This window comes from Chiloscyllium punctatum, chromosome 17 (genome assembly GCF_047496795.1).
Source record: "Chiloscyllium punctatum isolate Juve2018m chromosome 17, sChiPun1.3, whole genome shotgun sequence".
In the NCBI taxonomy this organism is placed as follows: Eukaryota; Metazoa; Chordata; class Chondrichthyes; order Orectolobiformes; family Hemiscylliidae; genus Chiloscyllium; species Chiloscyllium punctatum.
In genome coordinates, this window is record NC_092755.1 from 49,500,036 (window position 1) to 49,519,710 (window position 19,675).

Consider the following 19,675-nt stretch of genomic DNA (forward strand, 5'->3'; position numbering starts at 1 on the left):
TCAGCCGCAAGTGCCCACCGGATGATCTTACTCAGTCTCCCCCTGTGCTCCCCACCATCACAGACACCATTCTTCCAACAATTCCATTCACTCCGTGTCAGATCAAGAGACACTGGACACTGCAAAGGCTCTGTGCTCTGGCACTGCTCCTGAAGGCTGCTGCTCCACAACATGCCCTTCCTCCAGCCAAGTTCTCCCAGGACAGTTACAACACTGGGATCGACCTGGCCATGTGGGAAATTATCCAGGTATGTCCTGGACATAAAAAGCAGGACAAATCCAACTCAGCCAATTCCTCTCCCATCCATCTGTTCCCAATCCTCGGTAAAGTGATGGAAGGGCTCACCAACAGGGCTATCAAGCAGCACCTGCTCAGTGACACCCAGTTTGGCTTCCCCCAGGGTCACTCAGCTCCTGACCTGATTGTGTTTGTGTGTGTGTGTGTGAGAGAGAGAGAGATTGTGTGTGTGTGTGTGTGTGAGAGATAAAGATTGTGTGTGTGCCTGTGAGTGTGTGTGTGTTTGTGTGTGTGTGTGAAGGAGAGAGCGTGTGTGTGTTAGCATGTGTTTGTGTGCGTGTGAGAGAGAGTGTGTGTGTGTGTGAGAGAGAGAGGTGTGTGTGTGTGAGATTGTGTGTGCCTGTGGGCGTGTGTGTGAGAGAGAGAGTGTGTGTTTGTGTGAAGGAGAGAGAGTGTGTATGTTAGCGTGTGTGTGTGTGAGAGAGAGTGCATGTGTGTGTGTGAGCGCAAGAGAGGCAGCGTGTACGTGTGTGTGTTTGTGTGTGTGAGAGTGAGAGAATGTGTGTGAGTATGTGTCTGAGAGTGTGTGTTTGTGTCTGTCTGTGTGTGTGTGAGTGAGAGTATGTATGTGTATATGTGTGTTTGAGAGAGAGAGGGTGTGAGTGTGTATATGAGTGTGTGGGCATGTGTGTGTGTGAGAAACAGAGAGGGAGAATTTGTAGGTGTGTTTGAGAGAGACAGAGTGTGTATGTGTGTGAGAGAGACAGAGTGTGCGTGTGTGTGTGGAAGAGAGAGTGTGCATGTGTGTTTGTGTGTGAGAGAGTGAAAGAATGTGTGTGTGTGATAGAGAGTGTGTTTGAGAGAGAGAGAATGTGTGTGCGAGAGAGAGAGAATGTGTGTGTGTATGTGCGTGTATGTGTGTGTGTGAGTGAGAGTGGGTGCGTGTGTGAGAGAGAGAATTTGTATGTGTATGTCTGCAAGAGTGTGTTTGCGTGTGTCTGAGAGAGAGAGAGGAAGAATTTGTTGGTGTGTGTGAGAAAGAGTGTGTGTGTGAGATAGTGTGTGTGAGAGAGAGACAGAGAAAGGGAGAATTTGTGTGTATGAGAGGGAGAGAGTGTGTTTGTGCGTGCATGTGAGAGAGAGAGTGTGTGTGTGAGAGACAGATAGAGAGTGTGTGTGCGTGTGCATGTGAGAGAGAGTGTGTGTGTGCGAGAGTGAGACTGTGTATGAGGGATTGTTGCTGAGTGTGAATGCAAGGGAGCTGCAGAAATGCGGAATTGCATTTTGTGTCTGCACAAGAGCAAGGTGACTAATTGTACAGAGTGAGAAAGACATCTGGAAAGGCATCTGCAGCAGCTTGTCAGGATGGCCGAGTGGTCTAAGGCGCCAGACTCAAGGAGTGTTAGTCCTTGTTCTGCATCTGGGCTTGTGAATTCTGGTCCCTTTCTAGGGGCGTGGGTTCAAATCCCACTCCTGACATTCTTCCCTTTTCCCCAAACAAACCTTCCCACACCCACACACTGCCCCCACATTTCACAGCTTCTTGGAGAGGAGTCGCTCCCCCTTCACAAAGATGGAAGAGTCCAACCTGTCACTATCAAAGATAAGGCTGAGGCTTTTACAACAATCTTCAGCCGCAAGTGCCCACCGGATGATCTTACTCAGTCTCCCCCTGTGCTCCCCACCATCACAGACACCATTCTTCCAACAATTCCATTCACTCCGTGTCAGATCAAGAGACACTGGACACTGCAAAGGCTCTGTGCTCTGGCACTGCTCCTGAAGGCTGCTGCTCCACAACATGCCCTTCCTCCAGCCAAGTTCTCCCAGGACAGTTACAACACTGGGATCGACCTGGCCATGTGGGAAATTATCCAGGTATGTCCTGGACATAAAAAGCAGGACAAATCCAACTCAGCCAATTCCTCTCCCATCCATCTGTTCCCAATCCTCGGTAAAGTGATGGAAGGGCTCACCAACAGTGCTATCAAGCAGCACCTGCTCAGTGACACCCAGTTTGGCTTCCCCCAGGGTCACTCAGCTCCTGACCTGATTGTGTTTGTGTGTGTGTATGAGAGAGAGAGATTGTGTGTGTGTGTGAGAGATAAAGATTGTGTGTGTGCCTGTGAGTGTGTGTGTGTTTGTGTGTGTGTGTGAAGGAGAGAGCGTGTGTGTGTTAGCATGTGTTTGTGTGTGTGTGAGAGAGAGAGGTGTGTGTGTGAGATTGTGTGTGCCTGTGGGCGTGTGTGTGAGAGAGAGAGTGTGTGTTTGTGTGAAGGAGAGAGAGTGTGTATGTTAGCGTGTGTGTGTGTGAGAGAGAGTGCATGTGTGTGTGTGAGCGCAAGAGAGGCAGCGTGTACGTGTGTGTGTTTGTGTGTGTGAGAGTGAGAGAATGTGTGTGAGTATGTGTCTGAGAGTGTGTGTTTGTGTCTGTCTGTGTGTGTGTGAGTGAGAGTATGTATGTGTATATGTGTGTTTGAGAGAGAGAGGGTGTGAGTGTGTATATGAGTGTGTGGGCATGTGTGTGTGTGAGAAACAGAGAGGGAGAATTTGTAGGTGTGTTTGAGAGAGACAGAGTGTGTATGTGTGTGAGAGAGACAGAGTGTGCGTGTGTGTGTGTAAGAGAGAGTGTGCATGTGTCTTTGTGTGTGAGAGAGTGAAAGAATGTGTGTGTGTGAGAGAGAGTGTGTTTGAGAGAGAGAGAATGTGTGTGCGAGAGAGAGAGAATGTGTGTGTGTATGTGCGTGTATGTGTGTGTGTGAGTGAGAGTGGGTGCGTGTGAGAGAGAGAGAATTTGTATGTGTATGTCTGCAAGAGTGTGTTTGCGTGTGTCTGAGAGAGAGAGAGGAAGAATTTGTTGGTGTGTGTGAGAAAGAGTGTGTGTGTGAGATAGTGTGTGTGTGAGAGAGTGCGTGTGTCTGTGTGTGTGTAAGAGGGAGAAGTGTGTGTGTGTGAGTGAGAGTGTGTGTGTGAGAGAGACAGAGAAAGGGAGAATTTGTGTGTATGAGAGGGAGAGAGTGTGTTTGTGCGTGCATGTGAGAGAGAGAGTGTGTGTGTGAGAGACAGATAGAGAGTGTGTGTGCGTGTGCATGTGAGAGAGAGTGTGTGTGCGAGAGTGAGACTGTGAATGAGGGATTGTTGCTGAGTGTGAATGCAAGGGAGCTGCAGAAATGCGGAATTGCATTTTGTGTCTGCACAAGAGCAAGGTGACTAATTGTACAGAGTGAGAAAGACATCTGGAAAGGCATCTGCAGCAGCTTGTCAGGATGGCCGAGTGGTCTAAGGCGCCAGTCTCAAGGAGTGTTAGTCCTTGCTCTGCATCTGGGCTTGTGAATTCTGGTCCCTTTCTAGGGGCGTGGGTTCAAATCCCACTCCTGACATTCTTCCCTTTTCCCCAAACAAACCTTCCCACACCCACACACTGCCCCCACATTTCACAGCTTCTTGGAGAGGAGTCGCTCCCCCTTCACAAAGATGGAAGAGTCCAACCTGTCACTATCAAAGATAAGGCTGAGGCTTTTACAACAATCTTCAGCCGCAAGTGCCCACCGGATGATCTTACTCAGTCTCCCCCTGTGCTCCCCACCATCACAGACACCATTCTTCCAACAATTCCATTCACTCCGTGTCAGATCCAGAGACACTGGACACTGCAAAGGCTCTGTGCTCTGGCACTGCTCCTGAAGGCTGCTGCTCCACAACATGCCCTTCCTCCAGCCAAGTTCTCCCAGGACAGTTACAACACTGGGATCGACCTGGCCATGTGGGAAATTATCCAGGTATGTCCTGGACATAAAAAGCAGGACAAATCCAACTCAGCCAATTCCTCTCCCATCCATCTGTTCCCAATCCTCGGTAAAGTGATGGAAGGGCTCACCAACAGTGCTATCAAGCAGCACCTGCTCAGTGACACCCAGTTTGGCTTCCCCCAGGGTCACTCAGCTCCTGACCTGATTGTGTTTGTGTGTGTGTATGAGAGAGAGAGATTGTGTGTGTGTGTGAGAGATAAAATTGTGTGTGTGCCTGTGAGTGTGTGTGTGTTTGTGTGTGTGTGTGAAGGAGAGAGCGTGTGTGTGTTAGCATGTGTTTGTGTGTGTGTGAGAGAGAGAGGTGTGTGTGTGTGAGATTGTGTGTGCCTGTGGGCGTGTGTGTGAGAGAGAGAGTGTGTGTTTGTGTGAAGGAGAGAGAGTGTGTATGTTAGCGTGTGTGTGTGTGAGAGAGAGTGCATGTGTGTGTGTGAGCGCAAGAGAGGCAGCGTGTACGTGTGTGTGTTTGTGTGTGTGAGAGTGAGAGAATGTGTGTGAGTATGTGTCTGAGAGTGTGTGTTTGTGTCTGTCTGTGTGTGTGTGAGTGAGAGTATGTATGTGTATATGTGTGTTTGAGAGAGAGAGGGTGTGAGTGTGTATATGAGTGTGTGGGCATGTGTGTGTGTGAGAAACAGAGAGGGAGAATTTGTAGGTGTGTTTGAGAGAGACAGAGTGTGTATGTGTGTGAGAGAGACAGAGTGTGCGTGTGTGTGTGTAAGAGAGAGTGTGCATGTGTCTTTGTGTGTGAGAGAGTGAAAGAATGTGTGTGTGTGAGAGAGAGTGTGTTTGAGAGAGAGAGAATGTGTGTGCGAGAGAGAGAGAATGTGTGTGTGTATGTGCGTGTATGTGTGTGTGTGAGTGAGAGTGGGTGCGTGTGAGAGAGAGAGAATTTGTATGTGTATGTCTGCAAGAGTGTGTTTGCGTGTGTCTGAGAGAGAGAGAGGAAGAATTTGTTGGTGTGTGTGAGAAAGAGTGTGTGTGTGAGATAGTGTGTGTGTGAGAGAGTGCGTGTGTCTGTGTGTGTGTAAGAGGGAGAAGTGTGTGTGTGTGAGTGAGAGTGTGTGTGTGAGAGAGACAGAGAAAGGGAGAATTTGTGTGTATGAGAGGGAGAGAGTGTGTTTGTGCGTGCATGTGAGAGAGAGAGTGTGTGTGTGAGAGACAGATAGAGAGTGTGTGTGCGTGTGCATGTGAGAGAGAGTGTGTGTGCGAGAGTGAGACTGTGAATGAGGGATTGTTGCTGAGTGTGAATGCAAGGGAGCTGCAGAAATGCGGAATTGCATTTTGTGTCTGCACAAGAGCAAGGTGACTAATTGTACAGAGTGAGAAAGACATCTGGAAAGGCATCTGCAGCAGCTTGTCAGGATGGCCGAGTGGTCTAAGGCGCCAGACTCAAGGAGTGTTAGTCCTTGCTCTGCATCTGGGCTTGTGAATTCTGGTCCCTTTCTAGGGGCGTGGGTTCAAATCCCACTCCTGACATTCTTCCCTTTCCCCCAAACAAACCTTCCCACACCCACACACTGCCCCCACATTTCACAGCTTCTTGGAGAGGAGTCGCTCCCCCTTCACAAAGATGGAAGAGTCCAACCTGTCACTATCAAAGATAAGGCTGAGGCTTTTACAACAATCTTCAGCCGCAAGTGCCCACCGGATGATCTTACTCAGTCTCCCCCTGTGCTCCCCACCATCACAGACACCATTCTTCCAACAATTCCATTCACTCCGTGTCAGATCCAGAGACACTGGACACTGCAAAGGCTCTGTGCTCTGGCACTGCTCCTGAAGGCTGCTGCTCCACAACATGCCCTTCCTCCAGCCAAGTTCTACCAGGACAGTGACAACACTGGGATCGACCTGGCCATGTGGGAAATTATCCAGGTATGTCCTGGACATAAAAAGCAGGACAAATCCAACTCAGCCAATTCCTCTCCCATCCATCTGTTCCCAATCCTCGGTAAAGTGATGGAAGGGCTCACCAACAGTGCTATCAAGCAGCACCTGCTCAGTGACTCCCAGTTTGGGTTCCCCCAGGGTCACTCAGCTCCTGACCTGATTGTGTTTGTGTGTGTGAGAGAGAGAGATTGTGTGTGTGTGTGTCAGAGAGATAAAGAGAGATTGTGTGTGCCTGTGAGTGTGTGTGTGTTTGTGTGTGTGTGTGAAGGAGAGAGCGTGTGTGTGTTAGCATGTGTTTGTGTGCGTGTGAGAGAGAGTGTGTGTGTGTGTGAGAGAGAGAGGTGTGTGTGTGTGAGATTGTGTGTGCCTGTGGGCGTGTGTGTGAGAGAGAGAGTGTGTGTTTGTGTGAAGGAGAGAGAGTGTGTATGTTAGCGTGTGTGTGTGTGAGAGAGAGTGCATGTGTGTGTGTGAGCGCAAGAGAGGCAGCGTGTACGTGTGTGTGTTTGTGTGTGTGAGAGTGAGAGAATGTGTGTGAGTATGTGTCTGAGAGTGTGTGTTTGTGTCTGTCTGTGTGTGTGTGAGTGAGAGTATGTATGTGTATATGTGTGTTTGAGAGAGAGAGGGTGTGAGTGTGTATATGAGTGTGTGGGCATGTGTGTGTGTGAGAAACAGAGAGGGAGAATTTGTAGGTGTGTTTGAGAGAGACAGAGTGTGTATGTGTGTGAGAGAGACAGAGTGTGCGTGTGTGTGTGTAAGAGAGAGTGTGCATGTGTGTTTGTGTGTGAGAGAGTGAAAGAATGTGTGTGTGTGATAGAGAGTGTGTTTGAGAGAGAGAGAATGTGTGTGCGAGAGAGAGAGAATGTGTGTGTGTATGTGCGTGTATGTGTGTGTGTGAGTGAGAGTGGGTGCGTGTGTGAGAGAGAGAATTTGTATGTGTATGTCTGCAAGAGTGTGTTTGCGTGTGTCTGAGAGAGAGAGAGGAAGAATTTGTTGGTGTGTGTGAGAAAGAGTGTGTGTGTGAGATAGTGTGTGTGTGAGAGAGACAGAGAAAGGGAGAATTTGTGTGTATGAGAGGGAGAGAGTGTGTTTGTGCGTGCATGTGAGAGAGAGAGTGTGTGTGTGAGAGACAGATAGAGAGTGTGTGTGCGTGTGCATGTGAGAGAGAGTGTGTGTGTGCGAGAGTGAGACTGTGTATGAGGGATTGTTGCTGAGTGTGAATGCAAGGGAGCTGCAGAAATGCGGAATTGCATTTTGTGTCTGCACAAGAGCAAGGTGACTAATTGTACAGAGTGAGAAAGACATCTGGAAAGGCATCTGCAGCAGCCTGTCAGGATGGCCGAGTGGTCTAAGGCGCCAGACTCAAGGAGTGTTAGTCCTTGCTCTGCATCTGGGCTTGTGAATTCTGGTCCCTTTCTAGGGGCGTGGGTTCAAATCCCACTCCTGACATTCTTCCCTTTTCCCCAAACAAACCTTCCCACACCCACACACTGCCCCCACATTTCACAGCTTCTTGGAGAGGAGTCGCTCCCCCTTCACAAAGATGGAAGAGTCCAACCTGTCACTTTCAAAGATAAGGCTGAGGCTTTTACAACAATCTTCAGCCGCAAGTGCCCACCGGATGATCTTACTCAGTCTCCCCCTGTGCTCCCCACCATCACAGACACCATTCTTCCAACAATTCCATTCACTCCGTGTCAGATCAAGAGACACTGGACACTGCAAAGGCTCTGTGCTCTGGCACTGCTCCTGAAGGCTGCTGCTCCACAACATGCCCTTCCTCCAGCCAAGTTCTACCAGGACAGTGACAACACTGGAATCGACCTGGCCATGTGGGAAATTATCCAGGTATGTCCTGGACATAAAAAGCAGGACAAATCCAACTCAGCCAATTCCTCTCCCATCCATCTGTTCCCAATCCTCGGTAAAGTGATGGAAGGGCTCACCAACAGTGCTATCAAGCAGCACCTGCTCAGTGACACCCAGTTTGGCTTCCCCCAGGGTCACTCAGCTCCTGACCTGATTGTGTTTGTGTGTGTGTGTGAGAGAGAGAGATTGTGTGTGTGTGTGTGTGAGAGATAAAGATTGTGTGTGTGCCTGTGAGTGTGTGTGTGTTTGTGTGTGTGTGTGAGAGAGAGAGGTGTGTGTGTGTGTGTGTGAGATTGTGTGTGCCTGTGGGCGTGTGTGTGAGAGGGAGAGTGTGTGTTTGTGTGAAGGAGAGAGAGTGTGTATGTTAGCGTGTGTGTGTGTGAGAGAGAGTGCATGTGTGTGTGTGAGCGCAAGAGAGGCAGCGTGTACGTGTGTGTGTTTGTGTGTGTGAGAGTGAGAGAATGTGTGTGAGTATGTGTCTGAGAGTGTGTGTTTGTGTCTGCCTGTGTGTGTGTGAGTGAGAGTGTGTGTGAGAGAGAGTATGTATGTGTATATGTGTTTGAGAGAGAGAGGGTGTGAGTGTGTATATGAGTGTGTGGTCATGTGTGTGTGTGAGAAACAGAGAGGGAGAATTTGTAGGTGTGTTTGAGAGAGACAGAGTGTGTATGTGTGTGAGAGAGACAGAGTGTGCGTGTGTGTGTGTAAGAGAGAGTGTGCATGTGTCTTTGTGTGTGAGAGAGTGAAAGAATGTGTGTGTGTGATAGAGAGTGTGTTTGAGAGAGATAGAATGTGTGTGCGAGAGAGAGAGAATGTGTGTGTGTATGTGCGTGTATGTGTGTGTGTGAGTGAGAGTGGGTGCGTGTGAGAGAGAGAGAATTTGTATGTGTATGTCTGCAAGAGTGTGTTTGCGTGTGTCTGAGAGAGAGAGAGGAAGAATTTGTTGGTGTGTGTGAGAAAGAGTGTGTGTGTGAGATAGTGTGTGTGTGAGAGAGTGCGTGTGTCTGTGTGTGTGTAAGAGGGAGAAGTGTGTGTGTGTGAGTGAGAGTGTGTGTGTGAGAGAGACAGAGAAAGGGAGAATTTGTGTGTATGAGAGGGAGAGAGTGTGTTTGTGCGTGCATGTGAGAGAGAGAGTGTGTGTGTGAGAGACAGATAGAGAGTGTGTGTGCGTGTGCATGTGAGAGAGAGTGTGTGTGTGCGAGAGTGAGACTGTGTATGAGGGATTGTTGCTGAGTGTGAATGCAAGGGAGCTGCAGAAATGCGGAATTGCATTTTGTGTCTGCACAAGAGCAAGGTGACTAATTGTACAGAGTGAGAAAGACATCTGGAAAGGCATCTGCAGCAGCTTGTCAGGATGGCCGAGTGGTCTAAGGCGCCAGACTCAAGGAGTGTTAGTCCTTGCTCTGCATCTGGGCTTGTGAATTCTGGTCCCTTTCTAGGGGCGTGGGTTCAAATCCCACTCCTGACATTCTTCCCTTTTCCCCAAACAAACCTTCCCACACCCACACACTGCCCCCACATTTCACAGCTTCTTGGAGAGGAGTCGCTCCCCCTTCACAAAGATGGAAGAGTCCAACCTGTCACTTTCAAAGATAAGGCTGAGGCTTTTACAACAATCTTCAGCCGCAAGTGCCCACCGGATGATCTTACTCAGTCTCCCCCTGTGCTCCCCACCATCACAGACACCATTCTTCCAACAATTCCATTCACTCCGTGTCAGATCAAGAGACACTGGACACTGCAAAGGCTCTGTGCTCTGGCACTGCTCCTGAAGGCTGCTGCTCCACAACATGCCCTTCCTCCAGCCAAGTTCTCCCAGGACAGTTACAACACTGGGATCGACCTGGCCATGTGGGAAATTATCCAGGTATGTCCTGGACATAAAAAGCAGGACAAATCCAACTCAGCCAATTCCTCTCCCATCCATCTGTTCCCAATCCTCGGTAAAGTGATGGAAGGGCTCACCAACAGGGCTATCAAGCAGCACCTGCTCAGTGACACCCAGTTTGGCTTCCCCCAGGGTCACTCAGCTCCTGACCTGATTGTGTTTGTGTGTGTGTGTGTGAGAGAGAGAGAGATTGTGTGTGTGTGTGTGTGTGAGAGATAAAGATTGTGTGTGTGCCTGTGAGTGTGTGTGTGTTTGTGTGTGTGTGTGAAGGAGAGAGCGTGTGTGTGTTAGCATGTGTTTGTGTGCGTGTGAGAGAGAGTGTGTGTGTGTGTGAGAGAGAGAGGTGTGTGTGTGTGAGATTGTGTGTGCCTGTGGGCGTGTGTGTGAGAGAGAGAGTGTGTGTTTGTGTGAAGGAGAGAGAGTGTGTATGTTAGCGTGTGTGTGTGTGAGAGAGAGTGCATGTGTGTGTGTGAGCGCAAGAGAGGCAGCGTGTACGTGTGTGTGTTTGTGTGTGTGAGAGTGAGAGAATGTGTGTGAGTATGTGTCTGAGAGTGTGTGTTTGTGTCTGTCTGTGTGTGTGTGAGAGAGAGTATGTATGTGTATATGTGTGTTTGAGAGAGAGAGGGTGTGAGTGTGTATATGAGTGTGTGGGCATGTGTGTGTGTGAGAAACAGAGAGGGAGAATTTGTAGGTGTGTTTGAGAGAGACAGAGTGTGTATGTGTGTGAGAGAGACAGAGTGTGCGTGTGTGTGTGTAAGAGAGAGTGTGCATGTGTCTTTGTGTGTGAGAGAGTGAAAGAATGTGTGTGTGTGAGAGAGAGTGTGTTTGAGAGAGAGAGAATGTGTGTGCGAGAGAGAGAGAATGTGTGTGTGTATGTGCGTGTATGTGTGTGTGTGAGTGAGAGTGGGTGCGTGTGAGAGAGAGAGAATTTGTATGTGTATGTCTGCAAGAGTGTGTTTGCGTGTGTCTGAGAGAGAGAGAGGAAGAATTTGTTGGTGTGTGTGAGAAAGAGTGTGTGTGTGAGATAGTGTGTGTGTGAGAGAGTGCGTGTGTCTGTGTGTGTGTAAGAGGGAGAAGTGTGTGTGTGTGAGTGAGAGTGTGTGTGTGAGAGAGACAGAGAAAGGGAGAATTTGTGTGTATGAGAGGGAGAGAGTGTGTTTGTGCGTGCATGTGAGAGAGAGAGTGTGTGTGTGAGAGACAGATAGAGAGTGTGTGTGCGTGTGCATGTGAGAGAGAGTGTGTGTGTGCGAGAGTGAGACTGTGTATGAGGGATTGTTGCTGAGTGTGAATGCAAGGGAGCTGCAGAAATGCGGAATTGCATTTTGTGTCTGCACAAGAGCAAGGTGACTAATTGTACAGAGTGAGAAAGACATCTGGAAAGGCATCTGCAGCAGCTTGTCAGGATGGCCGAGTGGTCTAAGGCGCCAGACTCAAGGAGTGTTAGTCCTTGCTCTGCATCTGGGCTTGTGAATTCTGGTCCCTTTCTAGGGGCGTGGGTTCAAATCCCACTCCTGACATTCTTCCCTTTTCCCCAAACAAACCTTCCCACACCCACACACTGCCCCCACATTTCACAGCTTCTTGGAGAGGAGTCGCTCCCCCTTCACAAAGATGGAAGAGTCCAACCTGTCACTTTCAAAGATAAGGCTGAGGCTTTTACAACAATCTTCAGCCGCAAGTGCCCACCGGATGATCTTACTCAGTCTCCCCCTGTGCTCCCCACCATCACAGACACCATTCTTCCAACAATTCCATTCACTCCGTGTCAGATCAAGAGACACTGGACACTGCAAAGGCTCTGTGCTCTGGCACTGCTCCTGAAGGCTGCTGCTCCACAACATGCCCTTCCTCCAGCCAAGTTCTACCAGGACAGTGACAACACTGGGATCGACCTGGCCATGTGGGAAATTATCCAGGTATGTCCTGGACATAAAAAGCAGGACAAATCCAACTCAGCCAATTCCTCTCCCATCCATCTGTTCCCAATCCTCGGTAAAGTGATGGAAGGGCTCACCAACAGTGCTATCAAGCAGCACCTGCTCAGTGACACCCAGTTTGGCTTCCCCCAGGGTCACTCAGCTCCTGACCTGATTGTGTTTGTGTGTGTGTGTGAGAGAGAGAGATTGTGTGTGTGTGTGTGTGAGAGATAAAGATTGTGTGTGTGCCTGTGAGTGTGTGTGTGTTTGTGTGTGTGTGTGAAGGAGAGAGCGTGTGTGTGTTAGCATGTGTTTGTGTGCGTGTGAGAGAGAGTGTGTGTGTGTGTGAGAGAGAGAGGTGTGTGTGTGTGAGATTGTGTGTGCCTGTGGGCGTGTGTGTGAGAGAGAGAGTGTGTGTTTGTGTGAAGGAGAGAGAGTGTGTATGTTAGCGTGTGTGTGTGTGAGAGAGAGTGCATGTGTGTGTGTGAGCGCAAGAGAGGCAGCGTGTACGTGTGTGTGTTTGTGTGTGTGAGAGTGAGAGAATGTGTGTGAGTATGTGTCTGAGAGTGTGTGTTTGTGTCTGTCTGTGTGTGTGTGAGTGAGAGTATGTATGTGTATATGTGTGTTTGAGAGAGAGAGGGTGTGAGTGTGTATATGAGTGTGTGGGCATGTGTGTGTGTGAGAAACAGAGAGGGAGAATTTGTAGGTGTGTTTGAGAGAGACAGAGTGTGTATGTGTGTGAGAGAGACAGAGTGTGCGTGTGTGTGTGTAAGAGAGAGTGTGCATGTGTCTTTGTGTGTGAGAGAGTGAAAGAATGTGTGTGTGTGAGAGAGAGTGTGTTTGAGAGAGAGAGAATGTGTGTGTGTATGTGCGTGTATGTGTGTGTGTGAGTGAGAGTGGGTGCGTGTGAGAGAGAGAGAATTTGTATGTGTATGTCTGCAAGAGTGTGTTTGCGTGTGTCTGAGAGAGAGAGAGGAAGAATTTGTTGGTGTGTGAGAAAGAGTGTGTGTGTGAGATAGTGTGTGTGTGAGAGAGTGCGTGTGTCTGTGTGTGTGTAAGAGGGAGAAGTGTGTGTGTGTGAGTGAGAGTGTGTGTGTGAGAGAGACAGAGAAAGGGAGAATTTGTGTGTATGAGAGGGAGAGAGTGTGTTTGTGCGTGCATGTGAGAGAGAGAGTGTGTGTGTGAGAGACAGATAGAGAGTGTGTGTGCGTGTGCATGTGAGAGAGAGTGTGTGTGTGCGAGAGTGAGACTGTGTATGAGGGATTGTTGCTGAGTGTGAATGCAAGGGAGCTGCAGAAATGCGGAATTGCATTTTGTGTCTGCACAAGAGCAAGGTGACTAATTGTACAGAGTGAGAAAGACATCTGGAAAGGCATTTGCAGCAGCTTGTCAGGATGGCCGAGTGGTCTAAGGCGCCAGACTCAAGGAGTGTTAGTCCTTGCTCTGCATCTGGGCTTGTGAATTCTGGTCCCTTTCTAGGGGCGTGGGTTCAAATCCCACTCCTGACATTCTTCCCTTTTCCCCAAACAAACCTTCCCACACCCACACACTGCCCCCACATTTCACAGCTTCTTGGAGAGGAGTCGCTCCCCCTTCACAAAGATGGAAGAGTCCAACCTGTCACTATCAAAGATAAGGCTGAGGCTTTTACAACAATCTTCAGCCGCAAGTGCCCACCGGATGATCTTACTCAGTCTCCCCCTGTGCTCCCCACCATCACAGACACCATTCTTCCAACAATTCCATTCACTCCGTGTCAGATCCAGAGACACTGGACACTGCAAAGGCTCTGTGCTCTGGCACTGCTCCTGAAGGCTGCTGCTCCACAACATGCCCTTCCTCCAGCCAAGTTCTACCAGGACAGTGACAACACTGGGATCGACCTGGCCATGTGGGAAATTATCCAGGTATGTCCTGGACATAAAAAGCAGGACAAATCCAACTCAGCCAATTCCTCTCCCATCCATCTGTTCCCAATCCTCGGTAAAGTGATGGAAGGGCTCACCAACAGTGCTATCAAGCAGCACCTGCTCAGTGACTCCCAGTTTGGGTTCCCCAGGGTCACTCAGCTCCTGACCTGATTGTGTTTGTGTGTGTGAGAGAGAGAGATTGTGTGTGTGTGTGTCAGAGAGATAAAGAGAGATTGTGTGTGCCTGTGAGTGTGTGTGTGTTTGTGTGTGTGTGTGAAGGAGAGAGCGTGTGTGTGTTAGCATGTGTTTGTGTGCGTGTGAGAGAGAGTGTGTGTGTGTGTGAGAGAGAGAGGTGTGTGTGTGTGAGATTGTGTGTGCCTGTGGGCGTGTGTGTGAGAGAGAGAGTGTGTGTTTGTGTGAAGGAGAGAGAGTGTGTATGTTAGCGTGTGTGTGTGTGAGAGAGAGTGCATGTGTGTGTGTGAGCGCAAGAGAGGCAGCGTGTACGTGTGTGTGTTTGTGTGTGTGAGAGTGAGAGAATGTGTGTGAGTATGTGTCTGAGAGTGTGTGTTTGTGTCTGTCTGTGTGTGTGTGAGTGAGAGTATGTATGTGTATATGTGTGTTTGAGAGAGAGAGGGTGTGAGTGTGTATATGAGTGTGTGGGCATGTGTGTGTGTGAGAAACAGAGAGGGAGAATTTGTAGGTGTGTTTGAGAGAGACAGAGTGTGTATGTGTGTGAGAGAGACAGAGTGTGCGTGTGTGTGTGTAAGAGAGAGTGTGCATGTGTGTTTGTGTGTGAGAGAGTGAAAGAATGTGTGTGTGTGATAGAGAGTGTGTTTGAGAGAGAGAGAATGTGTGTGCGAGAGAGAGAGAATGTGTGTGTGTATGTGCGTGTATGTGTGTGTGTGAGTGAGAGTGGGTGCGTGTGTGAGAGAGAGAATTTGTATGTGTATGTCTGCAAGAGTGTGTTTGCGTGTGTCTGAGAGAGAGAGAGGAAGAATTTGTTGGTGTGTGTGAGAAAGAGTGTGTGTGTGAGATAGTGTGTGTGTGAGAGAGACAGAGAAAGGGAGAATTTGTGTGTATGAGAGGGAGAGAGTGTGTTTGTGCGTGCATGTGAGAGAGAGAGTGTGTGTGTGAGAGACAGATAGAGAGTGTGTGTGCGTGTGCATGTGAGAGAGAGTGTGTGTGTGCGAGAGTGAGACTGTGTATGAGGGATTGTTGCTGAGTGTGAATGCAAGGGAGCTGCAGAAATGCGGAATTGCATTTTGTGTCTGCACAAGAGCAAGGTGACTAATTGTACAGAGTGAGAAAGACATCTGGAAAGGCATCTGCAGCAGCTTGTCAGGATGGCCGAGTGGTCTAAGGCGCCAGACTCAAGGAGTGTTAGTCCTTGCTCTGCATCTGGGCTTGTGAATTCTGGTCCCTTTCTAGGGGTGTGGGTTCAAATCCCACTCCTGACATTCTTCCCTTTTCCCCAAACAAACCTTCCCACACCCACACACTGCCCCCACATTTCACAGCTTCTTGGAGAGGAGTCGCTCCCCCTTCACAAAGATGGAAGAGTCCAACCTGTCACTTTCAAAGATAAGGCTGAGGCTTTTACAACAATCTTCAGCCGCAAGTGCCCACCGGATGATCTTACTCAGTCTCCCCCTGTGCTCCCCACCATCACAGACACCATTCTTCCAACAATTCCATTCACTCCGTGTCAGATCAAGAGACACTGGACACTGCAAAGGCTCTGTGCTCTGGCACTGCTCCTGAAGGCTGCTGCTCCACAACATGCCCTTCCTCCAGCCAAGTTCTACCAGGACAGTGACAACACTGGGATCGACCTGGCCATGTGGGAAATTATCCAGGTATGTCCTGGACATAAAAAGCAGGACAAATCCAACTCAGCCAATTCCTCTCCCATCCATCTGTTCCCAATCCTCGGTAAAGTGATGGAAGGGCTCACCAACAGTGCTATCAAGCAGCACCTGCTCAGTGACACCCAGTTTGGCTTCCCCCAGGGTCACTCAGCTCCTGACCTGATTGTGTTTGTGTGTGTGTGTGAGAGAGAGAGATTGTGTGTGTGTGTGTGTGTGTGAGAGATAAAGATTGTGTGTGTGCCTGTGAGTGTGTGTGTGTTTGTGTGTGTGTGTGAGAGAGAGAGGTGTGTGTGTGTGTGTGTGAGATTGTGTGTGCCTGTGGGCGTGTGTGTGAGAGGGAGAGTGTGTGTTTGTGTGAAGGAGAGAGAGTGTGTATGTTAGCGTGTGTGTGTGTGAGAGAGAGTGCATGTGTGTGTGTGAGCGCAAGAGAGGCAGCGTGTACGTGTGTGTGTTTGTGTGTGTGAGAGTGAGAGAATGTGTGTGAGTATGTGTCTGAGAGTGTGTGTTTGTGTCTGCCTGTGTGTGTGTGAGTGAGAGTGTGTGTGAGAGAGAGTATGTATGTGTATATGTGTTTGAGAGAGAGAGGGTGTGAGTGTGTATATGAGTGTGTGGTCATGTGTGTGTGTGAGAAACAGAGAGGGAGAATTTGTAGGTGTGTTTGAGAGAGACAGAGTGTGTATGTGTGTGAGAGAGACAGAGTGTGCGTGTGTGTGTGTAAGAGAGAGTGTGCATGTGTCTTTGTGTGTGAGAGAGTGAAAGAATGTGTGTGTGTGATAGAGAGTGTGTTTGAGAGAGATAGAATGTGTGTGCGAGAGAGAGAGAATGTGTGTGTGTATGTGCGTGTATGTGTGTGTGTGAGTGAGAGTGGGTGCGTGTGAGAGAGAGAGAATTTGTATGTGTATGTCTGCAAGAGTGTGTTTGCGTGTGTCTGAGAGAGAGAGAGGAAGAATTTGTTGGTGTGTGTGAGAAAGAGTGTGTGTGTGAGATAGTGTGTGTGTGAGAGAGTGCGTGTGTCTGTGTGTGTGTAAGAGGGAGAAGTGTGTGTGTGTGAGTGAGAGTGTGTGTGTGAGAGAGACAGAGAAAGGGAGAATTTGTGTGTATGAGAGGGAGAGAGTGTGTTTGTGCGTGCATGTGAGAGAGAGAGTGTGTGTGTGAGAGACAGATAGAGAGTGTGTGTGCGTGTGCATGTGAGAGAGAGTGTGTGTGTGCGAGAGTGAGACTGTGTATGAGGGATTGTTGCTGAGTGTGAATGCAAGGGAGCTGCAGAAATGCGGAATTGCATTTTGTGTCTGCACAAGAGCAAGGTGACTAATTGTACAGAGTGAGAAAGACATCTGGAAAGGCATCTGCAGCAGCTTGTCAGGATGGCCGAGTGGTCTAAGGCGCCAGACTCAAGGAGTGTTAGTCCTTGCTCTGCATCTGGGCTTGTGAATTCTGGTCCCTTTCTAGGGGCGTGGGTTCAAATCCCACTCCTGACATTCTTCCCTTTTCCCCAAACAAACCTTCCCACACCCACACACTGCCCCCACATTTCACAGCTTCTTGGAGAGGAGTCGCTCCCCCTTCACAAAGATGGAAGAGTCCAACCTGTCACTTTCAAAGATAAGGCTGAGGCTTTTACAACAATCTTCAGCCGCAAGTGCCCACCGGATGATCTTACTCAGTCTCCCCCTGTGCTCCCCACCATCACAGACACCATTCTTCCAACAATTCCATTCACTCCGTGTCAGATCAAGAGACACTGGACACTGCAAAGGCTCTGTGCTCTGGCACTGCTCCTGAAGGCTGCTGCTCCACAACATGCCCTTCCTCCAGCCAAGTTCTCCCAGGACAGTTACAACACTGGGATCGACCTGGCCATGTGGGAAATTATCCAGGTATGTCCTGGACATAAAAAGCAGGACAAATCCAACTCAGCCAATTCCTCTCCCATCCATCTGTTCCCAATCCTCGGTAAAGTGATGGAAGGGCTCACCAACAGGGCTATCAAGCAGCACCTGCTCAGTGACACCCAGTTTGGCTTCCCCCAGGGTCACTCAGCTCCTGACCTGATTGTGTTTGTGTGTGTGTGTGTGAGAGAGAGAGAGATTGTGTGTGTGTGTGTGTGTGAGAGATAAAGATTGTGTGTGTGCCTGTGAGTGTGTGTGTGTTTGTGTGTGTGTGTGAAGGAGAGAGCGTGTGTGTGTTAGCATGTGTTTGTGTGCGTGTGAGAGAGAGTGTGTGTGTGTGTGAGAGAGAGAGGTGTGTGTGTGTGAGATTGTGTGTGCCTGTGGGCGTGTGTGTGAGAGAGAGAGTGTGTGTTTGTGTGAAGGAGAGAGAGTGTGTATGTTAGCGTGTGTGTGTGTGAGAGAGAGTGCATGTGTGTGTGTGAGCGCAAGAGAGGCAGCGTGTACGTGTGTGTGTTTGTGTGTGTGAGAGTGAGAGAATGTGTGTGAGTATGTGTCTGAGAGTGTGTGTTTGTGTCTGTCTGTGTGTGTGTGAGAGAGAGTATGTATGTGTATATGTGTGTTTGAGAGAGAGAGGGTGTGAGTGTGTATATGAGTGTGTGGGCATGTGTGTGTGTGAGAAACAGAGAGGGAGAATTTGTAGGTGTGTTTGAGAGAGACAGAGTGTGTATGTGTGTGAGAGAGACAGAGTGTGCGTGTGTGTGTGTAAGAGAGAGTGTGCATGTGTCTTTGTGTGTGAGAGAGTGAAAGAATGTGTGTGTGTGAGAGAGAGTGTGTTTGAGAGAGAGAGAATGTGTGTGCGAGAGAGAGAGAATGTGTGTGTGTATGTGCGTGTATGTGTGTGTGTGAGTGAGAGTGGGTGCGTGTGAGAGAGAGAGAATTTGTATGTGTATGTCTGCAAGAGTGTGTTTGCGTGTGTCTGAGAGAGAGAGAGGAAGAATTTGTTGGTGTGTGTGAGAAAGAGTGTGTGTGTGAGATAGTGTGTGTGTGAGAGAGTGCGTGTGTCTGTGTGTGTGTAAGAGGGAGAAGTGTGTGTGTGTGAGTGAGAGTGTGTGTGTGAGAGAGACAGAGAAAGGGAGAATTTGTGTGTATGAGAGGGAGAGAGTGTGTTTGTGCGTGCATGTGAGAGAGAGAGTGTGTGTGTGAGAGACAGATAGAGAGTGTGTGTGCGTGTGCATGTGAGAGAGAGTGTGTGTGTGCGAGAGTGAGACTGTGTATGAGGGATTGTTGCTGAGTGTGAATGCAAGGGAGCTGCAGAAATGCGGAATTGCATTTTGTGTCTGCACAAGAGCAAGGTGACTAATTGTACAGAGTGAGAAAGACATCTGGAAAGGCATCTGCAGCAGCTTGTCAGGATGGCCGAGTGGTCTAAGGCGCCAGACTCAAGGAGTGTTAGTCCTTGCTCTGCATCTGGGCTTGTGAATTCTGGTCCCTTTCTAGGGGCGTGGGTTCAAATCCCACTCCTGACATTCTTCCCTTTTCCCCAAACAAACCTTCCCACACCCACACACTGCCCCCACATTTCACAGCTTCTTGGAGAGGAGTCGCTCCCCCTTCACAAAGATGGAAGAGTCCAACCTGTCACTTTCAAAGATAAGGCTGAGGCTTTTACAACAATCTTCAGCCGCAAGTGCCCACCGGATGATCTTACTCAGTCTCCCCCTGTGCTCCCCACCATCACAGACACCATTCTTCCAACAATTCCATTCACTCCGTGTCAGATCAAGAGACACTGGACACTGCAAAGGCTCTGTGCTCTGGCACTGCTCCTGAAGGCTGCTGCTCCACAACATGCCCTTCCTCCAGCCAAGTTCTACCAGGACAGTGACAACACTGGGATCGACCTGGCCATGTGGGAAATTATCCAGGTATGTCCTGGACATAAAAAGCAGGACAAATCCAACTCAGCCAATTCCTCTCCCATCCATCTGTTCCCAATCCTCGGTAAAGTGATGGAAGGGCTCACCAACAGTGCTATCAAGCAGCACCTGCTCAGTGACACCCAGTTTGGCTTCCCCCAGGGTCACTCAGCTCCTGACCTGATTGTGTTTGTGTGTGTGTGTGAGAGAGAGAGATTGTGTGTGTGTGTGTGTGTGTGAGAGATAAAGATTGTGTGTGTGCCTGTGAGTGTGTGTGTGTTTGTGTGTGTGTGTGAGAGAGAGAGGTGTGTGTGTGTGTGTGTGAGATTGTGTGTGCCTGTGGGCGTGTGTGTGAGAGGGAGAGTGTGTGTTTGTGTGAAGGAGAGAGAGTGTGTATGTTAGCGTGTGTGTGTGTGAGAGAGAGTGCATGTGTGTGTGTGAGCGCAAGAGAGGCAGCGTGTACGTGTGTGTGTTTGTGTGTGTGAGAGTGA

General features: G+C 49.2%; 10 non-coding genes across 10 annotated transcripts; all 10 read left to right on the plus strand.

The window, feature by feature from the left end:
• Positions 1-1,597: 1,597 nt before the first annotated feature.
• On the plus strand, positions 1,598-1,717 carry trnal-caa (transfer RNA leucine (anticodon CAA)). Its single transcript has 2 exons — positions 1,598-1,635; positions 1,672-1,717. It is a non-coding gene; the product is annotated as a tRNA-Leu (tRNA).
• Positions 1,718-3,498: 1,781 nt separating this feature from the next.
• On the plus strand, positions 3,499-3,618 carry trnal-caa (transfer RNA leucine (anticodon CAA)). Its single transcript has 2 exons — positions 3,499-3,536; positions 3,573-3,618. It is a non-coding gene; the product is annotated as a tRNA-Leu (tRNA).
• Positions 3,619-5,400: 1,782 nt separating this feature from the next.
• Positions 5,401-5,520, plus strand: trnal-caa (transfer RNA leucine (anticodon CAA)). The gene is made up of 2 exons: positions 5,401-5,438; positions 5,475-5,520. It is a non-coding gene; the product is annotated as a tRNA-Leu (tRNA).
• Positions 5,521-7,260: 1,740 nt separating this feature from the next.
• Positions 7,261-7,380, plus strand: trnal-caa (transfer RNA leucine (anticodon CAA)). The gene is made up of 2 exons: positions 7,261-7,298; positions 7,335-7,380. It is a non-coding gene; the product is annotated as a tRNA-Leu (tRNA).
• A 1,765-nt stretch (positions 7,381-9,145) lies between these two features.
• Positions 9,146-9,265, plus strand: trnal-caa (transfer RNA leucine (anticodon CAA)). Its single transcript has 2 exons — positions 9,146-9,183; positions 9,220-9,265. It is a non-coding gene; the product is annotated as a tRNA-Leu (tRNA).
• Positions 9,266-11,082: 1,817 nt separating this feature from the next.
• trnal-caa (transfer RNA leucine (anticodon CAA)) lies at positions 11,083-11,202 on the plus strand. Its single transcript has 2 exons — positions 11,083-11,120; positions 11,157-11,202. It is a non-coding gene; the product is annotated as a tRNA-Leu (tRNA).
• Positions 11,203-12,989: 1,787 nt separating this feature from the next.
• On the plus strand, positions 12,990-13,109 carry trnal-caa (transfer RNA leucine (anticodon CAA)). Its single transcript has 2 exons — positions 12,990-13,027; positions 13,064-13,109. It is a non-coding gene; the product is annotated as a tRNA-Leu (tRNA).
• A 1,739-nt stretch (positions 13,110-14,848) lies between these two features.
• On the plus strand, positions 14,849-14,968 carry trnal-caa (transfer RNA leucine (anticodon CAA)). Its single transcript has 2 exons — positions 14,849-14,886; positions 14,923-14,968. It is a non-coding gene; the product is annotated as a tRNA-Leu (tRNA).
• A 1,769-nt stretch (positions 14,969-16,737) lies between these two features.
• trnal-caa (transfer RNA leucine (anticodon CAA)) lies at positions 16,738-16,857 on the plus strand. Its single transcript has 2 exons — positions 16,738-16,775; positions 16,812-16,857. It is a non-coding gene; the product is annotated as a tRNA-Leu (tRNA).
• Positions 16,858-18,674: 1,817 nt separating this feature from the next.
• On the plus strand, positions 18,675-18,794 carry trnal-caa (transfer RNA leucine (anticodon CAA)). Its single transcript has 2 exons — positions 18,675-18,712; positions 18,749-18,794. It is a non-coding gene; the product is annotated as a tRNA-Leu (tRNA).
• The last annotated feature ends 881 nt before the right edge of the window (positions 18,795-19,675 follow it).